General features: G+C 37.1%; 2 long non-coding RNA genes across 2 annotated transcripts; both read right to left on the bottom strand.

Annotated features, from left to right (window-relative positions):
- Positions 1–54: 54 nt before the first annotated feature.
- Positions 55–2,831, bottom strand: LOC119867422. The gene is made up of 3 exons (XR_005383494.1): positions 2,192–2,831; positions 811–941; positions 55–248 (listed from the first exon to the last, which is right to left on the bottom strand). It is a non-coding gene; the product is annotated as an uncharacterized LOC119867422 (long non-coding RNA).
- Positions 2,832–2,918: 87 nt separating this feature from the next.
- LOC111093884 lies at positions 2,919–14,238 on the bottom strand. The gene is made up of 3 exons (XR_005383495.1): positions 14,142–14,238; positions 8,868–8,959; positions 2,919–3,603 (listed from the first exon to the last, which is right to left on the bottom strand). It is a non-coding gene; the product is annotated as an uncharacterized LOC111093884 (long non-coding RNA).
- Between the last annotated feature and the right edge of the window lie 3,428 nt (positions 14,239–17,666).

A 17,666-nucleotide genomic window follows, 5' to 3' on the forward strand; every position in this document is an offset into this window, starting at 1 on the left:
AAGTCTTTCTTATCTGAAAAGTTCAAAGATGTGTTGAACCCAATGGGTTCCTTGTCCTGTGACATTTACAGACTGGTCACTAGTCAGTAGGCTTCGGAGGCTGAGAGTTTTGATGATAAATAACTTAGATGATCTTTCTTTATCTAGGCTGAGATTTATGAGATTTTTATAGACAAGTCAGTTCCTCTTTACAATGTGGAGGAGTTGGCAGTAAGTAATTCTTCCTGCTTTCCATCATAGGTAGAAAACTAGAAATTAAAGAAATGAATTATAGGAGAGAAAAGTAAGCAAAAATATCCCATCGGAGTGTACACGCTGCCAGCCTGGTCTAGTCTCTCGACTTTCCTTGATGGTTTTCAAATAAATCTGCCACTTGGATTCTGAAAGAAGAGTCTACAGGGAGAGGTCACATCACTCTAGAAAGTGCACTGATCCAGCACAGAGTTCCATTTTTGACTGTAGCCAGGTCGTGCTGCTAACTCACCAAGGGCATTCAGTACAAAACAAATAATTTTCTCCTAGTTTCAGAAAATGAGGAGTTGGGATCAGATCGTATCCATGGTTCTTTCTGTCCTAAAATTGCATGCATCTAAATCAATGCCTTTTAATTGGCTGCTCATGTTTTTCCTCTGAATTTTTCCCTTGGAGATAAATGTCAGAAGCTGTAACTACCATGAGAAAAAACCATAATAGCAACACTAGTTTACTGGTCCCAGTTTTATGCCCATTATTATTCTAGTATTATTCTAACATTCACTTATTTAATTCTCATTTTAAACATAGAAGGTAGCTACTACTTGCTATGCCCACCTTAGAGATGACAAAGCTGAGGCACAGAGAGGCTCAGTAAATTGCCCAAGGTCACGTCAGAGGTGATAAGCAGAGATGGCAAGCCCAGCAGATCTCCAGAGCCTGCGGGGTATCCCTTGCAGGTCCAGCTTCTGCAGCATAAGGAAACAATGGAGAGGACAGTGACCAGGCTGAGGTATCAAGTGCCATATACCCCCTGCCGTATATTCATCACTTGCTCGGGACAGGTGCAGGCCCAGCGACAAGGAATAGGCCAAGAGGTAAACGTCTTTCTGATGTAACCCAATCTTCCCCAGATTCTTAATCCAGAGGAGCCTGACCAGTGCTTCTAGTTTTCTCCTACAAAGTACAAAGTGGGCTCCGAACCTCAACATGTGCCTATCAGGACTCTTCCTGGTCATCACCCTTACCAGAGCTTGCCTCCGGGGACCGAGGCATGCTGTCCCTGTCACCTTCACTATCTCCACAACTCAGGTGACAAGGATTATCCATCCTAATTAGCATTGTTGGTGTTGAGACCCTACAAAGTCCATTGTAGTTTGTGAAACTTCATATTTTCTTGCTGCCTCGACTGTGAATACACCTCCCAGGTGGCCAGTGCACCCATGTGGCAAGGGAGGCCCCTGCCAATGTTCCCCTTTTGCCTTCTCCTGACCATGATCTGGTCACACACTGTGATTCACATGTACCAGGAGACCCCTTGTGCCTTGTGCACTTCACCCTGACCGCAGGAAAGGTGCTTGTCCCAGGGGCCTCACTCTGGGCTCCCACTAGTTGGGCTGAGTCTGCTCCCTTGGTGCTCCCTGAATGTGGCCCCTCATGGCATGTGGTGACTCTGTCCCTCCAGGACCTGTGAGTGGAATAAACTTTGTATTCCTGCATCTCTCCCGTGTCCCCTCTTTTGGCCATACCGGACTGACCATGTCATGAAAAACAAAACGCCCTCTCTCTAATTCCAAAGCCAGCAACACTGTGTTTTTATGATTTGTTTTCTGTGGCCACAGATTTCTCCAACCACAGCCACAAAAGGTTCTCTGGGCTTCAAGGACTCATTTGATTAGATTGGGCCCAATTGGGAAATCCCACATCATATGCCCATCTCAAGGTCCGTAACATAATCACATCTGCTAAGTCTCTGGTTTGCCAAGTCAGGTGATATTCTCAGGATGTAGGGATTAAGACATGGACATCTTCAAAAGCTGTTATTCTGCCTATAACACAGATTTATAGTAAAAATAAAATAACTCTCACCAGTGGTGGGGATAAGAGTATATCACACCTAAAGTCTGAGGACAAGTTGTCAGTAACAGCAGAATTGATGGCCCTAGATTGCCTGTGATTGGAAGCACTGGTGGCAAATCCTTAGTTAACAACAATGTACCTTCATCAGTAGAGCAACGTCCCTGAAATGGCGGCAGGCTGTGTGCTGGTCTGTTGTACTGGCATTGGGAGGGACATTGCTCTTTGGACTGCCTCCTTTCCCAGTTGGGTATGTCAGACTCCTGTGACATTGACTCAGGGGGATCTTGGGCTGAAGTCTTTGTTCGCACCTTGCCCGTATTAGGTGAGCTTTTATACAGGGTTCCAAGGGGCATCAGTTTAGAAAAGACGTAAAATGTAAAATGAGTCCTGGGTCAGCACCAGTGAATTCTTCCAGAAGAGAGAGAAATGGCGGATTGGAACATGTGAGCGGGCGAGAAGTGCATTGTAAACATGCAAGCAAAGAAAAGGCGAGGTAAACAGATTATTAGTATTTACTCATTCTTTCTGCACTATGTTCCGAGCTGCATAGCCACAGTGTGAGCAAAGAAATCAGAGGCTGACAGCCCAGAATCACAATTAGAAGTCACTTTCCTTTCCTAATCCCTGAGCTCTTCTTCTAGCTTCCTTCTCTGTTGGGGAATGCCCTGTGCATTCCTGAGCCCACCCTCCAAGGGGCTTATGGGGCTCACTCTATACCCCTGCTCTCATCCTTCTTATATTCTCTGTCTCAGAGCTGCTTATGGCTTTTATAACACACACCACAGTTTCTAATTATGTCCGTATTTATTTTTACTTCCTTGTTTAGACTTTCTCCCCGGATGGACCTGGAGTTTCATGAGCACCTACACTGAGTTAAGTCCTGTTGGGTTTTATATTTCTGGGGCCAGTCCTGCTCTGGCACATTCTAAGTGCCTGGTGAATAACCATTGACTGGAGGTCTGCAAGGATGAAGGAACAGAATAGAATGCAGGGCAAACACAAAGATCTAATGAGGTTTTCTGGGCTTTACTCATGTTACCAGTTTTGGGAAAGAGAAAGGAATATCACTGATTTGTCAAGATGGAAAATTTGCATCCTGTGAAAATTTTCATTGTGTGTCTTTTGAGATCTGGAATAAAACTACACATTCATGAAGCAAGTATATTTGCTGAAGTAACAGACTTTTATCAGAAAAATTTTGAATATAGTTTCATTGATTATACTTTTAGATGCTGTGGTACAGAACAAATCAAGTAGTTGTATGTAACCATAAATGATCCTAGGTTAGGCTCCATTTGAATAGCTCTGTGAGACAATATATAAGGTGGTGGGCTGGCCCAAGGCATGGGCTTCCTCCTGCCCTGCTATGGTGTTTATGGGCATTTATCTTGGGTGGCCATTGTATGCCTGGCCCACAGCAAGGAATATTTTAGCATTTCAGTGGGCATTTACCAAGCTCCCACAATAGTAGCATCACAAATGTTATTTCTTTTGTCTTCTGTGTGAGTTTGTGATTAGGAAGACGGCATCTTCACTTTCAAAAGTAACAGTCTACAAAGAGGTATAATAAAAGAATTGTTAGGAGGTCTCATGTAAAACATTGTCCAGATGCAAAACTGCCCAAAGTACAGACCCACAAGTAGTCAGAATTCCCATGGTTGAAATTCTAGAACATTCAGCACTATGTTGCTAGATAAGATTGGATTCTCTTCAATAGGTCTTTTTTTCCCCCTCAAAGAATAAGGGTGTTTGACAAACATTGTGTGACATACAAGGAACACATAAGGACACACAAGTGGAAGAAGAGCCCAATCTCCAGACTCAGTTGAGTTTTAATCATATTTTATCTTTAATACACTCTATGTGTTAATGTGAACTCCCCTGAAGCCTTTCTGAAGGTAGATATTGCATAAGTCAATCAATCAATCAATCAATCAATCAATAAGAAAGCTATAAACAATAAGCAGCTTAGTGTGTTGTGTCTGAATTTGAATTTGTTGGGATATGAGCTATTTAAATGAGTGACTGAAGTAAATATTGTTAAGCTACACTTGGGGAAATATATGTGAGTAGGAAATATTCCAATTGCATCAGCATTTAACTCTGTAATTAATTAGTGAGAAAAAAATCACTGGAGAGGAATTTTCTGGATATGTTCTCCTGTTATAAATGATAACTTACCAAGAAGTTCACATCATGAGCCTAAAGAAATATTTGGTTTAATAATACATGATGTTCTGCAAAAATTTTTCTTAATGACAAATACTTTTACTTTAACAATTGTTATTTTATGGTATGTTTAAGTAGTATTGCAACTGACTTTATAGCCTAAAACAAAATAAAAATATAACTATATGCAAAAAATAGTCTTAGAGAAAAATGTTAATACGTGTAAGTGAACTAATATTCTATTTTTTGGTTTTGTATATTAAATTGCATTTACATATTTTATGGTATATTCATCAAAGGGTAGCATCAACCAGAAAGATAATTTTACCCATTATATGCTTTAGGGAAATATTTTTGTGACATAAAATTTTGCAACTTTAATAATAATAGAGAATTTCACCCTGAACTTTTTATGTTTTGTCTGTAGGGTGATAATATAACTACTCTTACACCCAAGCTTTATTCTAGACAGAATCTTAGCCTAATCTATTCTCAGGTTTTTAAATCTTTTATATAGGAAAATTAAAAAAAAATTAAAAACATCTGAATTCTTTGGATGACGCAAATATTTTAAAAGACACATTGCATATGTATTCACTATGAATACATAATTAAGGACTTTAGGTGGAAATCAGTGCATTGCATTTATCTTATATAGCCAAGAATACAATAACACAATAAAATTAAATTAGATTATTAATTAAATTTAACACAATATAATTAGAAAATAATGTGCGTTTTAATCTAAATAATTCAGTGATCACCATATAAACTTTGTTTCTTTTTCTTTACCACTTCTGAACAATTAATATAAGATGCACAGGGGATGAAGTTTGATTACATTTTCTAGTTTGTGTGTGTGTGTATGTACGTGTGCATATGAGAGAGAGAGAGAGAGAGAGCATGAAGGAAAAAGGAGAGCAATGTGAGGTTAAAGATTGAGGACATCGACTTGCATCTTGCCTTTTAAGTACAAAGATATTTTGGGGGAAGTCAATAATGATGTACCCACATATGGCCGTCACTTTTAAGAGACTCTAAGTAAATCAATAGTCTGATTTCTTTACATATTGCACAGAAGTTTTCTTTTTATTTTTTTAAACTACTTTTGGGGATACATTATTTCAACTCAGGTTCTGGTTAAATGAGACAAAAGCTTTTAAAGAGATAGTATAATTGGGAACTACTTTTTCAGAGAAGTTCCTTTGACTTGAATTAAATCTACAGCTGAGTGGCCTGGTATGGAAGATTCTCCTTTTTCCCTGGACAGAGGGCTCTATAGCAGCACTATCCTTTAAGATGTAATAGTCCCCCAAAATAAGAAATGTTCTCCTTTACTAAACCTCTTTCTAAAATTAACATAATTATCATCAATATTTCTGATTAATTTGATGCTTGTTTTGAAGAAAAGCTGCCTCATAAACAGAATCAAGTTTCAGATGGGATCCAGATTATATATCCTCCATTTCTGCTATGGTTTGATTCTATGTGTGTAAAGACTCTAAAAAAGAAAAATAAATTTTATACATATTTTATAAGATGATGCTGGATAAAGTCCTATAAGTTACTCTTCAATGTTGGCTATAAACATAATTATAATGCTCAATGGAATATGTATTCAATGCCAAGACTAATAAATTCTAAATTGCATGGTTTTTTCAAATCACATATATTATACCAGAAAACAAAATAAAAACACAACCAAGAAACCAGTGCATGCATTTCATAGCTCTTTAATAACAGCATTTAAAAACACAGTGAGTCCATATTTTAAAGTTGCATTCCTTTACTTGAGTAAAGGTTAATCTATGAAGGAGTATAAAAATCAAAACTGAATCAGAGACTTGGTTTCTAGCCTGGTGTGTAGGACCGTGGAAGTTACTACTCCTTAACAACAAGTGAGAAGTTGAACAATCTGAAAAATTGAAGAATGCTCTTAGATCCTTCAGAGAAGTGAGGTCACTGGGCAAACTACTGGCCTTCAAATCTGAGGGACAGATAGGCAGACACAGAGCTCTCCAGAAGGCAATCTGATACCTGACGGAGGAGTTCAATGGGGGAATGTTAACTCAGGTTTCATCTAAAGTGTTGTGTGCGAAGGCCTTCCTAGCCCATCTTTACTAAAGCTCTCTTTCATCTTCATGAATCTCTGGCATTATTTCCATTTTATTTCCATTATGCTCACTAATCTTGTCAGTTATACTTTGTTGGTGTTTTATCTCTCCCACCTGAGACATGAGCCCCTTGAGGTAGGTTCTGTGTTTGAAGATCTTATAGTCTGGAATGGTGCCAGCCACAGAGTGATAAATACTGTGGAATAAATGACTGAAAAGATAGTGGTATAACAGGAGAGGCATGTGAGCTAGAGTTAATGATTTTTGCACAGTTGATACATAGATAACCATTTAAGATCTTGAAAAAAATGAGATCGTCTGGAAGTAAGATGAGACTAGGATCCACATAATTGTCTATCCTGAGCATACCATCTTCTAAGAGATGGGAAGAGGAAGTAGCGCTCCCTTAGGAGGTGGAGAAAAAGCAACAAGGACCTTGAAGAGAGAAGAGGAAGAGGGCTCCCCTCTCATCTTGGTTTGAGTTTTCCCAAGAGATGAGCCTGAATCAAGAATTTTTGATTCATTCATTTTATCTGAATGTGATCCCAGGAAACACACAGAGGGAACAGGGAAATCATTCAGGAAAGGGAGGATGGCCAGTAAGGGGTTCATTACTGAGTGACTGACTGCTATTGGCCACAGAGTAGAGAGATATCACTGGACAACATCCAAGAGAATGTATAAAACACAACTCAGAGCTATCCTACTGAGGGGCAAGGACACTGGAGTCTTTACCTACTATTCTCCATCACTCTATCTATGGTAGGGGATTGTTTTATGGAACATTGCTCCATGTCACTTCTTTTCCACCTCTTATGTACATCTAGATGCTCCTGCACCCATGGACTGCCCTTAGGCAGAAGACATAGGTTCATAACAAATGACACCATAGGTGTATTTGGAAACTATCCTCCAGAGCTATAGGTAAGTTCTGGGTGGGCTAAGGGAACATGGGCAGGGACCTGAAGCATCTGCTACATTCATGTTGGCCAAGAATAGAAAGTGTTTCAAGGAACTGTTGGTGAACCATGTACACATGGTGAGGAGGTAAAAGTTATCATATAGAAATGAGAAGAACCATGACTTCAGGGACTCTCCTTGGGGAAAAAAAAAGTAAAAACACTCCCCCTTGGTTACCTTAAGAGGTAGTAAAAGAAAACAATTCAGGAGTTATGAGACCCAGAGGAAGAGGAATATTTGGAATAGATGTTCCTGGAGGATTATTTTTTTACTGGAAAATGTTGCTATACATATATAAAAGTATAGATGTAAGTGGAGAAGCAGGGACTCTAAAGCCAGACTGTCTGGGTTCATTTTTAGTTTCTTGTTTCCTTGTAGCCTTGGGCAAGTTACTTTGCTACTTGGTGCCTTGGTTTTCTCACCTGTAAAATGGCAATAATAATCCACTCACTTCATAATGTTATTGGAAAGATTCAGTGAGATTATATTTACTCCCTTGCATGTCTGTATCTCCAGGCATTGTAGCTTTACTGTATTATTTCATACTAAATTTGGAATTTTAAATGCTATTTTATTATATTTTATCAAACAAGGATCAAACACAAACTTTTCCAGGATGAGTGGGATTAAATTGTTAACAGTTGTGTATGTTAAATGAAGATTACCAGAAAAACAACTTAACAATCAAGATGGAATAAGCATCTCTATTTGGTGAACTTTGTCAGTAATTGACAGTAATGTCAATTTTGTATGCACATTGTCACCATGGAAAAATGTAAAAATATTGATGTCTCAGCCCATTTTTTTTTCAGCCCTATTTTCAGTAGATCTTATACAATTGAGAATCTGTGAGAACTGGCAGGTTGAGAAGCAGTGATTTGTCTAATAGTCAAGATTTTGCAGGGTCTTAGAAACATCAAATGCTGTGATATATCCCCTGATACTCCTCTCCCACCCCGATACTTTTTAAAGAGAATTTTAAATAAATAGAAATTTACTACAATATTCCACATATATTATTTTTCTGAGATAAAATGTATGCACTATTTTTATATTTTAGAACGTCAGAAGAATTTGTCATCCTACCAAAAGAAATGGTAAATTTTCTGCTTTATAAATATAAAATATTTTCAAGTATTAATTGAATAGGAGGAATCTGAAAGTTATTACATTCACATTCCATTGACTAAATCTAAAACTTATGTCACAGGAGAGAAGAATAATTATTGTTATATCAAGGCAGACACACTTTGACAATGTACAGGCATATTTCTAATAACTGCCTTAGGAGGATTAGGAGACTGTATGTAATTTCTGGATAGTGCAAAAAAAAACCCACCTATTTTCATCTTATGCATAGTAATGATAGTTATAACCATGAATTTTATTATCATAAAACACTTTAGGAATCAGTGAAGAACAAAACAATTAGAAATATTTCAAAATTTTAATCATGTATTAAATTAATTTTCTATGTGACTGCTTATGCAAAATGAGAAATTCAATGGAGGGCTGAAATAAATAAAATTGTTTTCTTTAATTCTCCTTTCTTTAATTTATTGAAGAACTTACCTTCATTCCTAGTCCAGTTGCCATAGCTTTCTTCTGCAATAGCCCCTTACTCTATACACTTTTAAGAAGTACAGACCTATTTTCCAACCTCTCTAAAAAAAAAACAAAAAACAAATAAACAAAAAAACACATTTGGAATATTCATGGATTATGTATTACAGAAGTAAATTTAGATAAATAAAAAGTCAATTCTGTTTACAAAATTATCATTGCACTCTGCTGCTACATTATTTGTCATTAGGAAATCATCACTTTTCTCCTTTACTATCTTTCTTAAAACAAACTCTTTAATAATACTCTTGGTAGTAGAATATTCTTCCCTAAAAAATAAAACACCATAAAAATTTCTGCCTCATATAATAGCAGAGTAACTCGTGTTGGACTAACTTACCCTCAAATAGTAATGATAAACTCTTGGGGAAAAAATGAAAAAAAAAATCCAAAGGAAAGCCATCTAAAGCAAGTAGAAAGGAAGTTGACATTTGAAAGAAGATCATAACACTGAGTAAGTTTCCAAGTTTGTGGCTTAATGCCTGAGGGCAGACCATAATTGTTCTCATGTGGCGTGCTCCAGTCCTAGGTTAAAACCTACAGTTTTACTGGCTGAGAAATAAGAGCACAAAGTAGGAGGGACCACAGCAGTTTGAAAATTAGAGGATAAATTCTATTCAGAAGCTAGCCAAAGAAGAGAGTAACAACAAATTCTGTCTAATTTCTGGCCAAATCATTGGTTGTACCCTTAACTAAGTTTATATAGAATAGACTCCAAATAATCCAGAAAACGCTAAAGGGACATAGCAGGTGTTAGTTTCTGATGATTGTGGAAGACAGAATTTGGAGCTGGGTCCAGCTGAGGTAAAAGCTTGTTATCAAGGAAAAAAATAAATAAACACTCTTTGAAGGAATATAACAGAATCTGATCTCTACAAGGTGTCATTCACATTATCTGGGGGGTCTAATCCAAAATTAATAAACATCAAATAAAAGAAAGAAAAAGTAAATCACAAGAAAGAGAAAAGTCAGTCAAGGCAGAATAAATGAGACATGTCCCAGATGCTAGGATCAATGAATATAAATTTGAAGATATCTATTATAACTATGCTCAAGGACATAAAGAAAATAGGTTGTAATGAATTATCTAAGGAAATCAATGTGGAGACATTGAAATTTTATTATGGCTATTCTAAATTTGTTTAAATAATTAATGGAAAATATTCAAAGACTTGAAGAAAAATATGGTCTTGATGAGGAAACAAATATGAGATTTCAGTAGAGAAAGGTAAAGAAACTAATGAAATTTGAGAATCAAATAATACAAAAAACTAAAGTCTGTAGGTGTGCTTAACACCAGAATGAAGAAGAATAAGAAAAGTCAGTAAATTTTAAGATAGAAATTATTCAACTTGAAGACAGGAAAATGTATAAAAGACTTAAAAAACATAAAGCCTCGGTGATCTATGTGACAATATCAAGTTGTTCAACACTGCAGTTCCATAAGGGGAAGAAAAACTAGAATAGAAAATAAAATTGTGAAAATAATAACTTATTTTTTGTGAAATATATACTTGATATGCTCAAGTCACTGAGTAATCTGAAAGTAAAATAAATAAAATTACACTAATTACCTTGGGACCAAAAGAGTTACATTGATGAAGACCAAGGTGAACTATAGAAAGTAGATAGAAAGAAAAAGTATGTGTACCATGCAGAAGAATAAAGATATGAAAAAGAGCTTATATCTCATTCAAAACAATGAAGAATTTGTCAACAGAATAACTATAGTCTAAGAAATCCTAAAGAGAAGTTAGGCTGAAGAAAAATAAAGCTAGATAAAAAGTTGCATTTTCCAGAAAACATGAATAACAATGAAAATGGGAACATATGATACATGTAAAAATTAACTGTTGTTTCTCTTCTTTAAAACACATGAGTATAAAAGCAAAAAAGTTGACATTGTGTTTGAAGTTTATGTGAAATGAACATGTAATATATATGGCAACTGAAGCATAACAATGCAGGCAAAATAAATGGAACCTTACTAGTCCTAGATTATTATATTTATAAGAAGTAAAGGTATTATTTGTGAAGATCTCTCACAGTATGAACTCTAAAAATCTTTGAAGAATCAAGGATGTATACTGTAATCCCAAACACAGTCACTGCAAAATATGATGCAAAAGAGTACAGCTAAAAAGTCAATGAATATTCGTGCCTCACATTACATAAAAATGAACTAAAATTGGATCAGGGACTTCAATGAAAAGCCTAAAATTAGAAACTTTATTTACAAAAATGAATAGAATCTTGATGATTTTGGGTTAAACATTTCTTATCAAGAATATAATATAAATGAACCATAAAAGAAACAAATTTTATTAACCCATTAAAAAAATATCTGCTCTTCAAGTTTTATGAAAATAAATACTAAAAGGAGTCACAGACCGAGAGAACATATTTCCAAACTATATCCCTGATAAACAACTGGTAAGAGAATATGGAAAGAACTCCCAAATTGTAACAAACAAACAAACAAAACAGACATAACAAAACAATAAAAGTAAAAATGAAACAAAAAAAGTGATATAGGAGATAAATTTATTTAACACTGTTAGTCTTTAGAGAAAAACAAGTTAAAATCACAAAGAAATATTACTGCATGCTTGTAAGAACAATCTTGTACCTCTCAAAGCAAAAACAAAAATAAAAACAAAGAAAATCAACTACTGGCAAAGGTGGACCAACTGGTACTCAGACTTTGCTGATCCTCTGAAGTCCTTTCATTTCTACTGTCTCCCAAGATAATAACACTAACGAGAGAAACACACTAGGAAAAGAACATTGAAAGTTGGTAAGTGTGCTTCCCATCCGTATTTTAACTGATCCAGTTGAAAATGGTTTTCAGGGCAGCTCGGGTGGCTCAGCGGGTTAGCGCCAACTTCAGCCCAGGTTGTGATCCTGGGGACCCGGGATCAAGTCCCACATGGGGCTCCCTATGTGGAGCCTACTTCTCCTTCTGCCTGTATCTCTGCCCCTCTCTCTCTGTGTGTCTCTCATGAATAAATAAATAAAATATTTAAAACAATGGTTTTCAAGAAGTAATTTTACTTTCTGTTTCATATACATTGAGATAAAATATATTTTATTTAAAAAATTTATTTTCATTTGTTTTTATTTAAGTTTGATTTGAAAACATATAGTATATAACACCCAGGGCTCATCTCATCAAGTGCACCCCTCGTTGCCCGTCACTGAGTCACTCCATCCCTCTGCCCACCTTCCCTTCCACTATCCCTTTCATTTCCCAGATTTAGGAGTCTCTCATGGTTTGTCTCCCTCCCTCATATTCCCACTCATTTTCTCTTCCTTTCCCTTTTAATCCCTTTCACTATTTCTTATACCCCCTGTATGAGTGAAACCCTATGATGATTGTCCTTCTCCATTGACTTATTTCACTCAGCATAATACCCTCCAGTTCCATTAATGTCGAAGCTAATGCATTTTAAATTAAAATGACATCAGGGAAGCCTGGGTGGTTCAGTCAGCTGACTCTTGGTTTTGGCTCAGGTTGGGATCTTATGGGTTGTGAGATCCAGCCCCATGTCGGGCTCTGTGCTCAGCAAGTAGTCTGCATGAGATTCTCTCTCCCTCTCCCTCTGCCCCTCCCTCTTCTCAGGCATATTCTCTCTTTAATAAATAAATAAATCTTAAAAAATTTTTTTAAATGACATCAATATTCCCAGGTTTTTGCTATATAATTAGGTATTCCCTTTTTATTCTTAGAAGATACTGGCTATTACTCTATATTTCATTTTTGCATGATTGATATATTCACATAATTTAAAATTCATGAATGGGTATACAATGAAATGTGATTTGGTTACCTTTACACATTATAATTTGTTTACTTAGGCAGTCCCATTGGGAATATTTAGGCTGACCCCCATATTTTACTATCACAAGCAATGCTTCTTTGTAAATATGGGACCCCTGGGTGGCTCAGTGGTAGAGCATCTGCCTTTGGCTGAAGTTGTGACTCCAGGGTCCTGGTATCAAGTCCCACATCAGGCTCCCCACAGGAAGCCTGCTTCTCCCTCTGTCTGTCTCTGCCTCTATCTCTGTATCTCTCATGAATAAATATATATATATATATTTTTAAAAAGAGAGAGAGTCTTTGTAAATACATATTTTTACATGTATACAAGAATATTAAGAGAATGCTGTATAGAATTGTGAGATCAAAGGGCATATGCACTTGCAGTTGTAATATCTATATTTCCAAATGACCCTTTACAGAAGTTGTACCAATTTATATTCTTATCAGCAATCTGCTAGAGGCTGGCTTAATTTTGAAAAAAAATTTTGATTCTCCAAAGTGAGAATTTCTGCCATTCTTCAGATCACAGCAAACTCAGTTTGGTTAGGACAACTTCCAGCTCCTCTTGTACATATAGATGTGCTGTGAGGGTATAAGGCACCAACTCCTTTGTGAGTTTTAAAATTCTTGAATATGCAACTATAAGGCATGATGCCCCCTTAGCATGGTACTGGGGAGCTTTCCCTGGCCTGTTACTATTTCAGCTGTGGGAGGGAATCCAGTCCTCTTTGCAGGAGACCCATACGCACTGAAGTGTGAATGGAGGATAAATAAAATGAGGTCAAAGAAGATTGGTCTAGGAAAAGAGACTCAGTTGATAAGATCTGCATACAGTTATTTTTGGCACAGCTCTGAGAGGATTATCCTACTAGCATCTGCAGGGTAGAGGCCAAGGTGCCACTAAACATGGATAGCAGTCCAAAGCAAAGAATGATCTAGTGCCAACACGAGGTTCAGGAGTTCTGCTACATATGTTTATACACACACACTACACACACCCCACACAGAAATTGTGAAAAGTGAGTGCTCTGTTTATTTGCTTGTTTTTAGAGAAGGGATTAGAGTCATTAGCATTGGTTGGAAATTACAAGTAAGGAGAGTGAATGCAGACTTTTTCTTGTTTAGAGTCTGTACGTCTATATCTTTCAAAAAGGTAATAAATGGCATAGTGGCATCTACTTTTGTAAACAACAACAACAACAAAAAAAACCATTCCCCAAACCCCATACAATATTTTTGAGTTGAGTAAAAATATTTTATTGATTCAGATTGTGGTTGACAAGAATTATTTTTGCAGCATTAGCTATTAAATCCTTAAACAATTTAGCTTCAATATGTCTCCCAAATGGAGCAAGTTGCCCAACTGTTTTTATTCTTTTGGCTACCGGTTTGGTATTTACCTTTCTTTGTACTCTTCAGGATTTACTTCCCAGTTCCAGTAGGTAAACATGCTGCCCTGTTTAGTTTTAATTATCATCGAATCTGTGGACTGAGTTGCTATGGCAACAGCATAAGAACCTCCAAAGGGGGAAAGGTGAAGATAGAATCAGTCTTGCTTTGTTTTCCATCTACTGACAACTGAATTAACCTTGGAAAATAAAGCAGCTCTTCCACAGATGATTCATTCTGGGTTTGCTTTATATATTTACACAAGCAGGATGTAAAGAATGATTGGTAATGTCCTTCCCTATGCTGTAAGATGCTTTCCAGAATAGCTCTTCCCACACATCAAAGGAGAGATGGTAGGCTCTTAATAAGCTCTTCCAGAGCCTCTCCCACAGTTGTTTCCTGGAGTCAGCAACCCAGACACCTGGGGTGGTTCCAGCATCCTCTCCTCCAAACCCCCACCCCCACAGCATCCTAGTCTACGCACTTGTGAACAGCACTGTGGCTCTGCCCAGTGCAGTGGGGTGATGAGCATCACTTGTTACTCATCCTTGCTCAGGCCCATTCATCTTCCCCATCCCCCTGCACCTCATCCACACCCATTGTGGGCCCACTCAGCTCAGAGTGTGGGATCAGATATTGAGTCACAGGCATGACTAGAGGCTTGGCCAAGAGACAGATGCATGAGTAGGCTTAGCACCTCCATCTCACAAGCCAGGACCTTCAACATCACAGTGAGCACATAGGGAGGGAAAACCTACCTATGTGTCATGAAGTTTCAGGGGCCACTAGAGCCACAGGCCCACAAGGTCAAGGGTTTTCCTCACTGGCTTTATCTCTACCACCCCAGTGCCTAAAGCCACCCTCCACCTTTGCCCAGTCTTCAACTTTGCTCTAGTCCCCAGTCTGTGGGCTCCAAAATGCTCCACATGCAACAGGCAGACACAGGTCTTATTTGGCTCCATGGGCCAATGCTTCCTAAAGTAGCCTATTGATTCAATGTTATTCCAATCAAACTCCCAGCAATATTATTTTGTGAGTACTGACCAACCGATTCTAAAGTTTATACAGAGAGGCAAAAGACCCAGCATACCCCAGGCAATATAAAGAGAGGAACAAATTTGGAAAGCTGATGATATCTGACTTCAAGACTTACTACAAAGCTACAATTATCAAGATAGGGTGACACTGGCAAAAGAATAGACAACTAAATCAGTGCAATAGAATAGAGAGCCTAGAAACAGACCCTCATAAATATAGTCAAATGACCTTTGACAAAGGAGCAAAGACAACACAATGGACAACAATGGTGCTGGAAAAACTGGACTTCCACATGCAATAAAAAGAATCTAGACCCAGGCCTTGCATCTTTCACAAAAACTAACTCAAAATAGATCATAGACTTAAATATAAAATGCAAATCTATAACTCTAGAATATAACGTGGAAGAAAACTTGATGACCTTGGGTAGGATGATGACCTTTTAGATATGACACCAATAGCATGTCATTTTACCAAATGAAAGAAATAATTGATTTCTGGACTTCATTAAAATGAGAAACTTCTGGTCTGTGAAAGACAATGTCAAGACAATGAGAAGACAAGTCATAGACTGGGAGAAAATATTTACAAAAGACACATCTGATAAGGGAACTGTTATCTGAAATACACACAAAATAACTCTTAAAACTCAACAGTAAGTAGAGGAAACAATTCAATTAAAGAGTGGGCCAAAGACCTTAACAGATATCTCACCAAATAAGATACAGGGATATCAAATAAGCATAGGAAAAAATGCTCAGCATCATATTTCATTAGGACAATGCATATGGAAACAATGAGATGCCTCCACACACCTATTGCAGTGGCCAAAATCCAGAACAGACAATAACAAAAGCTGACAAGGTTGTGAAGAACATGAACATTCATTCATTGTTGGTGGAAATGAAAAATGGTACAACCACTTGGGAGACAATTTGGTGGTTCTTACAAAACTAAAGACACCTTTACCATACAATCTGGAAACTGCACTCCTTGGTAATTATTCAAATTTGTTGAAAATTTTGTTCACCAAAAACTTGTGTATAGGTGTTAATAATAGGTTTCTTCATAATTGCTAAAACTTGGGAGCAACTCTATGTCCTTCAGTAGGTGCATGGATTAAAAAAAATGGTTGTATATCTGCACCATGGAATATTATTTAGCACCAGAAAAAGAAAAGAGCTATCAAGCCATGAAAAGACGTGGAGGAATCTTAAAAGTATTTACAAATAAAGAAAGCAATCTGAATGTGCTACATAGGGTATGATTCCATGAATGAAATTCTGGGAAAGTCAAAACTATGGAGAGAGTAGAAAGATGAGTGTTTGCTACTAGTTAGAGGTTAGGGATGAGGAATGAATACACAGAAGGCAGAGGATTTTTAGGGCAGTAAAAATACCATGTACGGTACCATAATGATGGATAGTGTCGTTTAATATTCATCTCCATCCATAGAATGCAAAACAGTGAGAGTGAACTATAATGTCAAATATGGACTTTTTTGTCAACACAGGTTAATCCATTGTCACAAATATACTGTTCTGGTGGGGGATATTATTAACGGGGAAGGCTATGCATGTGTGAGGGCAAGGTGCCTATGGGAAAGTTCTGAACCTTCCCTTCAGTTTTGCTTTGAATTTTATACTACTTTAAAGTAATAAAATATTTTTTTTTAACTTATTTATTCATGAGGGACACAAAGAGAGAGGCAGAGACATAGGCAGAGGGAGAGGCAGGCTCCTCAGGGGTGCCCGATGAGGGATTTGATCCCTGGACAGGGGTTAATGGGATCACGAGAGGAGCCCAAGGCAGACACTCAACCAATGAGCCACCCAGACATCCCTAACAGAATAAAGCCTTAATGGAAAAAGGCATCATAATCTAATGGAGTCTAAATAAAGACTTTTTATAAGTAGATTAAGGAATGGTGGAAATAAATTGATAAAACAGAAAAAAGGGTGACTAATGTAGGTGATGGGTGTGTTAATTAGTGAATGGGTATGTTAATTAGCTTGATTGTATTGATCACTTCACAATGTATACATATAGCAACACATCAAGTTGTATACCTTAAGTACAAGCAATTCCTTATGGGTCAATTATGCCTTAATAAGACTGAAGATTTATCCAAAAAAGTCCTTTAATTAATTAATTCATTCATTCATTTTAATTTAATTTTATTTAAATTCAAAATAGTTAACATATAGTGTATTATTAGTTTCAGGAATAGAATTTAGTGATTCATCAGCTGCATATAACACCCAGTACTCAATACATCAAGTGCCCTCTTTCATGCCCATCCTCCAGTTACCCCATCCCCCACCCATCTCCCCTCTAGCAACCCTCAGTTTGTTTCCTATAGTTTAGAGTCTCTTATGGTTTACCCCTCTGGCTGTTTTTATCTCATTTTATTTTTCCTTCCCTTCCCCTAGGTTTTGTTTCTTAAATTCCACATATAACTGAAATCATATGGAAATCATATGGTATTTGTCTTTCTC

This window comes from Canis lupus, chromosome 34, assembly GCF_011100685.1.
Source record: "Canis lupus familiaris isolate Mischka breed German Shepherd chromosome 34, alternate assembly UU_Cfam_GSD_1.0, whole genome shotgun sequence".
NCBI classification, from domain to species: Eukaryota; Metazoa; Chordata; class Mammalia; order Carnivora; family Canidae; genus Canis; species Canis lupus.